Raw genomic sequence first — 13,015 nt, 5'->3', positions numbered from 1 at the left:
TAATTAGTATAGGAGCCCCTGGTGGTCTAGTGGTAAAGGCGCCGCGCTATTACCGCGGAGACCCGGGTTCGATTCCCGGTCAGGGCCACTCCCGGGCAGGTGGGGCTCGTTAGCCCTTAAAGGCAACCCACCTACGTCCTAAGGACCTCGCTGCCACCGTCCAAGCTCGCTTGGCCCCGGCAGATGAACCTTAGGATTAAAGGGTGGGCTCAGTTCCGCGCACACTGTGTCTCACCTAAAAAATCCAATGCGCAGGCTGGAAGGTGGAAAGACCTTCCCCGGATCTTCGCTCGCGAAGACTGGCCATTATTATTAATTAGTATTGTCACAATGTTTCCACCTTCGGAGCACTGCAGAAATATAGCACCACCTTCTGTGCTCATATACACTTATGCCAACTTCACTAAAACATGGCTTGAATTGCTTATGGGAGAAAATCAGTTCTGTATTCAGCCTTGCATATCACTGCTCAGTACCTGCAGCTTTGATTATAAGGTATCTTAATACTCCTTCATATCCAGGGCAAGAAATTCTTACATCAGCGAGAAAATGTAGAATGGTAAAGGATGGAAGAAGAAGAAAAATACTCAAGGCAAAAGTTTCTCTCTGAGATTTTTTTTTTTCATAGAATGTGAATTAAATGTATTCTGTTAACACACTGAGAAAACAGCTTCTGTGAGGTAGAGGAAATTACTGAAATTATTAATGCTTGTTGATATTTAATCTAAATTCCTAATTTAAACAGAAGTGCTGGGTGAAACTTACTCCAGGTTTAATATGATATAATCTAATTTACTTCAAACACCTGCTTCTGTCAAAGCTGGTCTGTTTAAGAAGTAAAAATAACAGAGTAAAGAGAACTTTTAGAATATATTAGAGATGTTAGCATAAGATATTATTAATATTGGAATGAACTTATTCCTCTTTAATTCAGATAAAGAAGCTTGTAATTCTCTAAAGCTTAGATGAGATTAATAAAATACAGCAAGATTGCTATTCAGAAGTCTCAAAGAGGGAAAGGTGACAGTAATGACACTGAATGGAAAAAATACTTAAAATTAAAAGGTGAAACAGAAAGGGGTTTGTCCAAAGGAGAAGAGAGAGAATATGAAGTGTAAAACAAAAGCTTCATTATTGATTATATACATAGACAATGAGAATGGAAGAGGGTAAAAGGAAAATAAAGAGGGACACCCAGTCTGATTGTAAGATATCAGTGACTCTAGAAAAAAAATCCCATTCTCAGTGAAATGGCAAGTGTGGATCTGATCCCATAGCATGTTGCTGAAGTATTTTCTTAGCTCTTAGGAATACTACTGACAGCTAAAAACATACCTAAACAAAATCTATGCTTAAATTCTCAAGTGAAGAAGGATGGACTTGAATTTAAATTCTGTTACAAGGTTTTGATGATTGTTATAAATTATATCTTATCTGAACATACAGATAATGCACAGTAACAAAAGGAAATAATCAAGTACAAATGGAGAAATTGCAACAAGCACTTGTTAACTGTTCTTCAGAGCAAATAGGAAAAAATCCATCCATTTTGCTGAACTTCAGGTCAAAGCCTGTGTTTTGATGGATAAGGCACACAAGTTCACAGTGTGCTTATACTCGTTACAAGTACATCTTGTGATCACCAAAGAGAAAAGATCTGTAACAAACCTTTGCATGAAGGCACAAGAGCTGCAACAACTTGAAACTCAAGGACCTTTTAAAATTGAAGAATTGAGGCTATTCAGGGAATGGAAGGGGAGTTTGTTCTTCAGATAAAACATTTACCTCATTGTCTCTGTCCTCAAATCGCCAATACGAGGGATGAAAAACTATCAGGAAGTTCCCAATAGTGAGAGAAGCCATTGCAGTCTCATGGTAGAAGAATTAAACAGGAAGGAAGTAATTGGTTTTTTCTCAGTGTGTGATTACACTGCAGAACTCCTTGCCTTGTGGAGGTCAAAAGTTTAAAAAAAGGTTAGACTAACGAAAATCAGAAAGTCCCAAAGCTGCTAATTCTCAGACACTTGCAGCATTTACCTGGAAAGAGTTCCTGTACGCTTGCTCTCTTTCCCACTTGAATTCTCCTCACCTCTGTGAATGGAATGGTTTTATGAAGCAGTTGCAGTTACATATAAATATAAACTGAAACATATAAACATGTACATATAAACTGAAAGCTGGGTCAGCTTGGCTGAAAGCATTAATCTAAAAGCTGTGGCATTTCAGGAGATGAAAATGATGACTCATTTGTCCCTTCTGTGAGACACTGAGAATTTGAGGTGCAGCCAGGATAGGAGGTGACTGTAGAGAGGAGCTGCAAAGGTCTCCCAGATTCTGGCCAACCACATCCTCTAGTACAAAGGGTACTAGACCCACATGACCCACATGAAGGCTAACGACTGTCCAAGGCTTTATTTTCCAAGTTTTTGAATAACAAGCTATAGGAGCTCTCTGGCTTCTTGATTATCAGATGGAAAGATCATAAAAGTTACATTGACGTGATCCAGATAGTCAAAAGAAAAAAAAAATTAAGTAGTGTGGATTTTAGGAAGTAGTATAATATATACTGGATTTTGGCAAAGTCATATAGAGATAGTAGTTAGAGATTATGGAATAGGAAAGTTTTTGAAAAATCTGCATAACCTGATCAAAACCTAGATGAGGGTAGATGTTTGGCCTTGAACTGCCTCAAACTACCTGATTAGCAGTGGTAACTTATTATTCTGGTCTGTGTAGCTTCCTCTCATCTGGTGTTCTATTTCTGAGAGATTCTTCTGATCAGCTCTTTTATTGTGTCTCCCTAGCAAGGTAGGTGGCTGCTTGTGCTCCATTTGTTTCACGCGGGAAATAAAATCAAATCACAAGAGGCTACAGCAATAAGTGGCTCATAGTTCCACCCTGCTAAGATAAACATTAACTCTGAGCCCTCAAATGTTTTCAGGAGATCTGACCCAGAATTTTTCAGGCACTTGAAATAAACTGTTAACTATTAACAAGTCGATGGAGGTTGTTTGGTCACATTTTGAAATCAGTCATTGCCAAAGAATGAGATGATTCATGACCTTGATATACTTGATTACTGATGGCAGAAAAAAAAAATCAGCCTCTTCAAAGAGAGGAGTAGATCAACATCTACTGTTTATGCATATTAATTGCATTAACATAACACGATAACAAATGTAGAAGTAAAACTAACTGTTCACCAGGATGCAAACTCAGGGGCTAACAGTCCAGCCTCCAATTTTGACATTGTTTATCTGTATTAGCAGAACTGTATTCTAGCCTTCTGTGGAGTCCACTTTTTTGCAGAAAGCATTGAGACACTGAGGTGCTGCCGCGTGTCCAGAGAAGGGCAACAAAGGTGGTGAAGGGCCTAGAGAGTAAGTCATATGATGAATGGCTAACGGAGCTGGGGTAGTTTAGCCTGGAGAAAAGGAGGGTCGGGGGAGACCTTGTCACTGTCCAGAACTATCTGAAAGGAGGGGGGGGAGTGTAGCAAGCTGGGGGTCAGTCTCCCAAATAACAAGTGACAGGATGAGGGAAAATGATCTCAAGCTATTCCAGGGAAGGTTCAGATAGGACACTAGGATAAATGTCTTCACCAAAAGTGTTGTTAAGCACTGGAATGGGCTGCCCAGGGAAGTGGTTGAGTGACCATCCCTGGAAGTATTTAAAAGACCTGGTTTAGTGGTGCACTTGGCAGTGCGGGGTTAGCAGTTGGACTCAATGATATTAGCGATCTTTTCCAACCTAAACAATTCGATGATTCTATGATCTGAACTGAGCTATGGTTACACGGTGTCCTGAAAGCTGTACGTTGCTTTCTTTTGGCCTGTGAGCCACATTTCTACCTCAGTGCCCAGACTGAATGGTTTGGGCATAGGCTATACAGTCAAAGAAGAGATTTGTTTTTGAAGGCCTCCTATAGGAGATCCTGTCAGGTCTAGGTGTTCCAAGTGTGGATGATTTCCTATTTATTACCAATAAGGTTCATGTACTATTGTGTTATCCCTTCAGTTAAATCCAGTTAACATTCTCTGAATTTCTGCTTTGTTCTGGACATGGGTAAATGAAAGAACTTGAAGCAGGAGGAGTATTCTTTGGAAAGAGAACCTTGAAGAACTGACAGTGCAAGTTGGTGCCTGGTCTCATGCTCCATTATGAGGGAATTTTACAGGTTTGTGTTGTCGTGCCTGGAAACACGAACTACTCCCATTACTATAGGATGTTCATGATGTCCCTTTATTGTGGGGCATAAAGGCATCTCTCTGTTGTCAACTCTGGATGCTTAAAAATTTTGTATCCTGATTTGATGCTCATTCATGTCCTTTGTTCTTTTTTTTTCCTATGTAAAAGAAAACTTGACGTTCAGACAGGAAGGAGCAGGTGCAATCTCGGGAAGGTGCCTTTATCTGGACAAGTAGAAAAATCAAGACTGTAGGTATATATGGACTATACGTGCCCCAGCGTATTAACAGCCAAAAACTGGAGGAATTACTTCGGAAGCAAGCTCTTGCAAAGAAAAACAAGTGATTGTCATTTCTCTCGGCCATACTGGTTTACAAACTCTCCTCTGTTACAGATGCAGTATGCGATATCAATGTTTACCTTAAAAAGTAGGATAAAACATACTGGATGTCATGGGAATGCTGGGGATATGCGTGATCCCGGAGAAGTCTGGAAACCGGGAGGTGCTGTAAGCCCGTTCTCGGCGTGCAGCAGGCGGGGGATGCCGGGGATCCGCTCCCGGTCCGACAGGTGGCAGCAGGGCCGGCTCGAACCCGGAGCTGCGGCGAGCACCCCGCGCTCCCCCCGCCACGCTGGGGGCCCGGACACGGGCTCTCGGTTCGGGGGGACCGCCAGGTGCTTGGGGGTTCCGCTCTTGCCAGCCTTCTAAAGCCCGGTAATGGGCAGAGGCACGGCGGGAGGCAGCCCGACTGCCCGCGCTTCTCTCGGCTTCCTCCTTACAGTACCATTTCTCGACACGACAGGTACCAAATATGGAACGGCTTCTGGGCAGTTCAGGCTACACCTGTAATCTTGTTGAGCGATGAACCCCATTCGTCTTGCTGTCCTGCAAAAGCTTTTTGCTGTGCCTGTGAGTCCGTGTGCTTGGACTCTTGAACTAACATGAATGTGAATGAGGAGCAATGAGACAGAGCATCCCGGCTGCTGATGGCCAGGTTCAGGTCTGTCTTCTGAAAACAAAGTGACTTTTACCTAAAGTCATACAGCTAAGGGAAATGTGAGTGCCATGACCCAAGGAGGAAAGGGGACATCAGCATAGGCTCAGGGGTCAAAGCGTACACTTCCCATGGAAATTAAGCGGCCATAGAAACCATATTTTATGGAAAAGCTGTTTATAGTGTTTTAAGTTGCCACCCCATTACATTTAAATAGTCTGTTGAAATGCTAAAGGTAGCAATACCTTTGGCAGAGCTCCCATCCCTGAGTGGTGGTTGCCAGACTGTCGTGGACCTGCTGAGCATCTGTGTGGCTTTGCAGAAGTGCCAGCCCCACTTCATGGGAAAGAGATAAATTCTGGTAAGTACTGACACATAGCTGTTATTATTATTGTTGTTTCCTTATTGCAAAGAGTAGGGGAAGCCCCTTGGATCTGAAGGCCCAGAAGACTGGCTATCTCTAAGTATTTCCTCACTGCTCTTTGCTCTCTGTTTAACCTGAAAGCTCAAATATGTAAGTAACGTGAGTGCAATAAGAAAGCTTTGCTTCTGGAGAGGGAGACCTAGAGCTGCCCAGAGTCGGTATCTGGAGCTGCCACCACTGCAGCTGCTCAGAGGGTTTCACGGCAGGAAAGTGGTGTCTCTGGCTGGTGGAGGCCCCGGTGCAGCTCAGAGCTGGTCTTGGTGATGATGAGATAGTCTGGCTGAGCAGGGGCTGCATTCTTTCCTTGAACACGTACCTCGTGTGCCAGTGAAGAACTACAGAATCTCTCTCCCTCTAATTCAGGAACAGCAGCGTCATGAAACTGCAGTGATATCGTGTTAAGTAAGGACCATTATTTATCCTGTTTGGATACAGCTCTGCTATCATCCCTCTGAAGATGAATGATCCTACCCACAAATTAAACTGAAAGCTTATCACAGGAAGAAATACTTGGCAAAGATGAATGATTCAAACAGCAGAGATTACCTAGGTTGTCCACCCTCTGGAAAAGCTCTGCTGAGAAGCACTGTGAAGGTACCATGGTGGAGATGGACACTATCTTCCCCTGAACAGCCATAGCATGAGTCCAAAAATAATTTGTATTGCAGTCACACTGCACTGAGATGTTGACATTCTTGGGATATTTTTGTTCATGTTCTCTGTCACCACTGTAGTAATCAAGAATGTCCCTGAACCTAGAAAAGAAGAGATTTTCGGGCCACCACTGAAATGAAAGAGACAAAAGATGGTATACTATTTTTAGGCCATTGATAAAATGGTCAATTGATACATTATTTCCCAGAATAATCTGGTAACATTAGTCAGAAAAGTACTATTAAGTCAGCAATACAAATGAACTGCCTGGTGGAAATTACTTCCCTTGTTTTCTGAACTGGAAGAAGCTTTGGCAGAGAGCAGCAGTCAGCTGATGGTAAAATATTAGTCACAAACCCAACAGCCATGCAATGTGTGCAAGTGTCCAGAGCCCGTGGCCATAGCCCTGTGGTTGTCATGACAGCCCAGAGGCTGCTGCTCCCTGGGGATTTACCAACCAGTGTGAGACCCTTGTTCATGCCAGCTGGAAATGGATACCAAGGGAAGAGTGCTGAGTGCAAGATCTCTTGGATTTCAAGATCGATGCAAACAGCCAACTCCATGTTTAAAGCACTGAAATGAGAAGGATTTCCTTTTTCAGAGACTTTTTTTCTGTCCTGCTTTTACAGTAAATTCATGGAGTACTCTTCCTAAGGATGTTTTATATAAAAAAGCAATAGAAATTATGTTCCAAAAATGCTCAGATGTGCAGTCAAATCACAATAACTTTCCAGAAAAACTTTTTGCAATCTGTTTCTGATGAGCATAATGACTAACAGTATTCCTTAAAACATGAAAACAAATAACTTCCTTTAAAGTGCAGGTTTATTCCCTGCTACCACTCTTACAGTCATGCTGGCACAACATACCCCTCTGCTCCCTCTCATGCAAGTATGTACCTTGCTGGAGCCAGTTTGGAACAAAACTGTGTCAGGTGTCCCATTGTTTCCTGCTGGATAATTTTCAGGTTGTGTGTTACCACTTAACTGTGCTGTGGGTGCTGCTGTGCTTTTCATTTCCTCCTGTGTTTACACAGGGGCAGAAAATATAAACTCTGCTATTCCTCATCAACAGCAGGTGATTGTCTTGGTGCAGGGGCTCTGTCTGCCAGAGGCTGCCAGAGCTGCCCATCCCTTGGGAAAGGGACACAGACCTCTGTCAGTCCTTCTCCAGTCTGCCTTTTCGCCTGGTAAACCTCAGGAGGGCAGCATGGCTGATGCAGAGCACAGCTCTGCTAGCTGTGCACTCCTAATGCCAATGAAAAGCCCCTTTGTGTGGAGAAAGTTCTCTGCTGGCCATCTCCAGTGTGTGCTGCTGCCCTTTGCTGGTGCCTGAGCTGTGCACAGTGGTCAGAGCAGAACAGAAAAAACCCTGAAGGCTGCAGAGCAGTGTCCTGGTGGATGGATACTGCATTGGCCACAAGAATCAGAGAGGCCTTCACCTTGAGGGAGTAGAAACACCTCTATGGCTTTGAGAGGAAGAATTCACCCCTCCTTAGCATGCACAGCCTGCAGGAATGAGCAGGTGTACTGGGTTAGGCTGTTGGGGGTGAAGGGTGTCAAGTCAGCTTCCAAGTACTTTGTCAGCCATCAAATAACATTTTTCACCTCTACATTCCCCACTTCACAAATCACAATATTTATTTATACAGCAGTGTCAGTATATCTATAGCAACAAAATGTCTATTCATTGTTTCCTCACATATCTCAGAAATCACCTTCTGACTGCACTAAGCCCTCTGGTACCATGAAAAAATACAGTCATCTGTGGCAAGACAGTATCCAAAAAACTCTGAGTTAGCTGTGATCTAAATATCCTAGTGTCTTAACCCAGATTTGGGTACATGCCTTGCATAATAAAAGCTGTAGTAAAGAAAGAGCAGCTGGGGGTCAAAACCAAGCTGAGGATTTCCTTTGGTGCAAACTGCAGTGCTGAGAGTTTGAGGTGATTTGAGGGTTTCTCACCCATTTTTAATTAAGCCTAATGTTAATATGTGGATTCTTGATGGTATTTCAGTGGTTGCTCATGGTGAATAAAAAGCTCTCCATGGCTGCTGTGGAGCTCTGTGCAGCAGCTTCTGCCAGCCCTGAGCACAGGAGCAGCACTGACACAGCCAGCATTACTCTGGTACCTGCAGCTAGTTAGAAACACTTTTGCAAGAGTCGAGCCACCTTGTTTTCAATTTATCAACAATAATTGGTGGGATGGTTAAAAAGAAAACCTTCTTATAATTCTGCTGCCTTGAAATACAGATGACAGTCAAAATCAAAACATGACAGAGAAAGAAGATTCTTAGTCAGGCACAGTGTAGTGTTGGTAATCCATTAGAAATAAAGCAGCAAAATGACTAGCCAAAAAGTTGCCATACTTCCAAGGAGCCAGTGTCTGACAAAATCTGCACTATTGTAAATGTTGATACTACCCAAGTGGTTTCAATTAACAACTTCAGTACATGAATGGAAATTATTATTCAAGTCTTCTGAAAGTTAAATAGCTTTATATGGGGCATTTTGAACCTGTAGAGTTATAGCTATATGAGAACAAAACCAACACGGAAGTCTGGGTGAAATTAAATTTTATATGAGTTTTTTTAAAAGTTAAAAAAAAAATCTACTTTTGTCCATACTGAAAAGGGTTGATTGAACTTTTCCAGTCTGGAGGCAGGCTGAGTCTTTTAGCAGTGGTACAAAGTAGCACAAAAATATTCCATTGGTTTTGATTTCATTTACCAGTTCCAAAAATATAGAACATTGGGAGTAACTGGTTTTACTTGTAAACCTAAAATTTGATCAATACATCAAATGATCTTGGTAGGGCCAATAAGACAGTTGTTATCTTCAATCAGTAGTTGTGGAGACGATATTGAAGTGCATCCCATAAGGCCAAGCCTGTAGCTGTCAGGCTGGTACTCTGTAAGAGACTCTGGATGATTGTTCATTCTAGATTTGCTCTCTTTCTAGGCTAACACTATGTTCATTAAAGAGCAAAAACAATGAGCTTCCAAGGTATTTCCTTTAAAACCATAGAGCAAAAATTCAGGGAAAGAAAAAGTGCACGTGTGTGTGTTTTCTCTCAAAAGGGTGTTTTTATCCAAGGGTATATACTGCCTTTTCATATAACTATGAGAGGGGATATAAAAGAAAAAATTACTCTGTGTAAAGCACATATATTGAGCAAACCCTGTGCAATCTGAGCCATGGGAAGAGTAACAGCAGCAGTGCAAAATGCATTGTATTTCCAACTGATCAAAATAAGTTGTTCCACGCCTGTTCAGCCAAATCATACGTGCCAATTTCTGAAGGCAAAATGAAGTAATGACACCGTAATGAACATATTTAATTTCTTTTTCATTTCTCTTATTATCTGCAACCTTTGAAATGGCTTGTTACATCCCCCGAAGCCACATACAAAACAAACTTTTGGTAGCTGAGATTACAGACTCATTCATGCAGCTGAGCCAGGGTTCCAGAGTGTCTTTACTAAATTTCACAGGAGCAGTCTTCTGCAGTCTTTCCTGCTCTGCTGAACACTCTTAATTTTGATTCACTCTCATTTTAACCTGATGGTATTAAAAAATAAACCTAAAAACCAAAAATGAGATGTTGCAAAATTTTGATTAGCTCATTGGGAAAATGCTACCCTAGCCAAAACTTTAGGAGTGACTTTATTCATGTTTCTTCACTATTCTGTCTCAGTATATGCCTGCAATAAAGAGAATAATGAAGCTCTAACCTTGAACAGTTTATTTGACAATCTAAAGGCACTGGATAAAGGCAAATGACCATCATATTCTATAAATTCAACTGGTATGCACTTCACAGTCTTTAATGGATGTGTTCGTGATGCTGACTGTGGTTCTGGAGCAGATTACTTGGACAGACACCACTCCCTCAGCTACAAAAACAATTCTTGTCCAGAAAGCCACTGTGTTTCCAAGGACTGAAGGACATGAGTCTGCAAAAAGAATGGGTAAGATCAAGACCTTGTCTTCAACAGGACTCAAATGAGGTTAAGAAAGTATCAGACTGACTCAGACCCTTGTTCTCATCTTTGTAAGCAAGAAAATGCTTCTATCAGAAGCTGACCCCCACTGAGCCCTTCTCCACTCAGTACCGGTAGCCAGCTGTGAGGCAGAGGGCAGGTAAATGAAACTGGCTATGAAGGTTGTGGTAACATTACCTGTGACAGATGCTGTGCCTCCTGTTGTGCGACACCTTCCTGGTGCCACGAAGTGTAAAAGGTAGCAAAAAAACAACCTTGGGTTATTTCCACACTACAGGAGTTCCTCCACTCACCCCACCCCTCCAAATGTGTGATACTATGTTGCCCTTGTTCCTCTGGTCAAACGTGCTCCTGCGCCAAATCACTTTAGGAGAGTGTTCTGGAAAACCCGAAGCATCTCTTCCATCCTACCTCAGCTTTCCAAGGAATGAAGAACATGTTTTTTTTCTTAGCTCACTCAGTTGCATCCGGATGCTTCCTAGAAAGTGTAAAAAGAAGCATCTGTGTCCCCAGCCAACCTCAGAGGACCACCTGGTCAGTGCAACTGTTCGGGCCTTAGGGTTTCTATTTTGTATGCCACTGGACAAATGTTCAAGACAACACACTTGTGATGGCACGCTCATGGCTTTTTTCCAGGCTATAATATGTCAAAACGTATAAAGCATGAGCAACTGTGACCAGCTGCATTCCCATCCTACTCCATGGACACCAAAAAATGCAGAACCTGAAATACAGCAAATGGATGTATTCCAGGGGTTTGGATAAAGAAGACAAATCCGTCTTCATTCTATCAGATATTTGAATAAAGTAATACTGTAGGAAGCTTTTGCAGCATAGCTGGGTGAAATGAAGTTTGATGAAAGTGAGTGCTAATCTCTAATTTTTTTTATTTGTAACATTTTGCTAATTACTTATATACACATTTTATAGTAATTGGCTAATTCTGTTTTTAACTCTGTCTGATGATAGTACACAGGAAAATTTTACATGTAGTGGTCACTTGAACGATTCAGATTTAGCCTCATTTCAGACTGATATTATTATCCTTTCCTTCCTGTATCTTACAGGTTTTCATTAATGATAGAATAGCTCCTGCAGTCCTGTGGTTTTCAAGTTTCTTTTACTGCTTGTCTGGTTTTCTTCCTCCCTTCCTATATTAATTTGCTAAGAAAACCTCAAAACAAACAAAAAACCCAACCCACAAACAAAAATCCAAGAACCAAAACAAAAACCAAACAAAACCCCAAACAAAAAAAAAAAACCCCAACCAAAAACAAAACCACAAAATTAACCAGAATTTATCTTCACGAAAGAAGCTGGTAATTTGCTCTTGAATTGTATGCAACTCAGTATTTTGTCATTCTCAATGTGTTTGCTTCACTACTCTGGTTGGTACTTGGTTGGTATTTCTTTGCAATTTCTCTAGCATGAGTCCAGTGCTAGCAATATTCCTGTTCTTCAGGATAACGGAAAAATAAAATATCTATAACTTAACTGGTATTCCTAGGGCTAGAGTTAGAGTCAGGGTTAGGGTTTCATTCCAGTGTGGCATAATAAATGTGAGATGAACACTTGTAGATATTTATTAACAAGTCAGCTGTTCCACTCTTTATTGCTTCTGGAGGAGAGCCAGCTAGTCCTGATAGTCCCTATAAACATCTGTCATTTCAGGTCTTTCTGTCCCTTATTCTTATGCCTTCATATGTTCTACTTTTCCCACTTGTGAAGAGAGACAGGCAGGTTCCATAAACATTGAAATATTGCCACCATTCCATTCCACAGTCATCCACAACAGTCAGAGCTAGTATCCTATGTTTTCTTTAAGAACAAAGAAGAAACAGAAGAATTGTCTCTCTTACTTGCCTAACTTTTCATAGTCATTAATTTTAGTATGATGTGTATCAACTTGGATGGTACATTGCCCTGTTCGTGGCTTATAAAAAGAACCTACATTGTCAATCTAAAGCTAAATATTTTACCTTCAAAGACCTAAATTAAAGCAAATTAGCTCTACCCTTTCCTTTCAACCTTCATAGGGAGTGCAGATACCAAGAGATTTTGGACATGTACACACTCAAATACACTCTAGCCTTGTCACAATCTGTGGTGTAAGCTCAAATCTGATTCTGTCTACAAAAAAAAGAAAAGAACATTGGTGTGTCCATATTTCTTCACAAGGCATTTTTGTAGAAGGGACCTGACTAAGTCACTACAGTCACCAAAAAACATTTCTAGTCCATTTACAGACACTCAGAAGAGTACCAGTGTAATTAAGCACATACTTCAGGTGTTCCAGTTCAGAGCACATTTTAGCCAAAATGCAGATGAAATGTGTTTGCTATCCTGACCTATTGACTGAATTAAAAGGCCATCATCTGCATATGTACGTATTCAGTATTTGCAATCCATCTTGTGGTATTCTGCTGAAAGCTCCCAGCAGCATGGGAAGCACTCTGAGCGCAGGTTACCATCCCAGAAAGGTTTCTCCTTGCTGGTTGCTCACCCATTCAGGGACCCTGAAGCTCTTTAAATTTCTTTAGTGCAAGTGGATTCCAACACTGCTGTTTTAATTAATCTCTCAGGCATTCTTTCTAGTCATAAGCTTCACCTGTTTCCTCATTAAAGAAATGAGACCTCCCAGTTCAGGTGCTGCAGAACCACAGACTCTTCATGCATTCTTTAGCAGCTCCTTGCTCTAAGCTTGTGTTTCATTTTCTTACTTCTGCCACCTGTGGGAAGGAAGAGAAGGAGT

General features: G+C 41.5%; 1 non-coding gene across 1 annotated transcript; it reads left to right on the top strand.

Moving 5' to 3' along the window:
• The first annotated feature begins 14 nt into the window (after nt 1–14).
• Nucleotides 15–87, top strand: TRNAN-AUU (transfer RNA asparagine (anticodon AUU)). Its single transcript has one exon. It is a non-coding gene; the product is annotated as a tRNA-Asn (tRNA).
• Nucleotides 88–13,015: the final 12,928 nt, after the last annotated feature.

Source organism: Myiozetetes cayanensis, unplaced genomic scaffold, assembly GCF_022539395.1.
Source record: "Myiozetetes cayanensis isolate MyiCay16 unplaced genomic scaffold, myiCay2020 scf5-8, whole genome shotgun sequence".
Taxonomy (NCBI): domain Eukaryota; kingdom Metazoa; phylum Chordata; class Aves; order Passeriformes; family Tyrannidae; genus Myiozetetes; species Myiozetetes cayanensis.
Note: the sequence above shows the minus strand (reverse complement) of the source record. Positions and strands in the feature narration are given on the sequence as shown.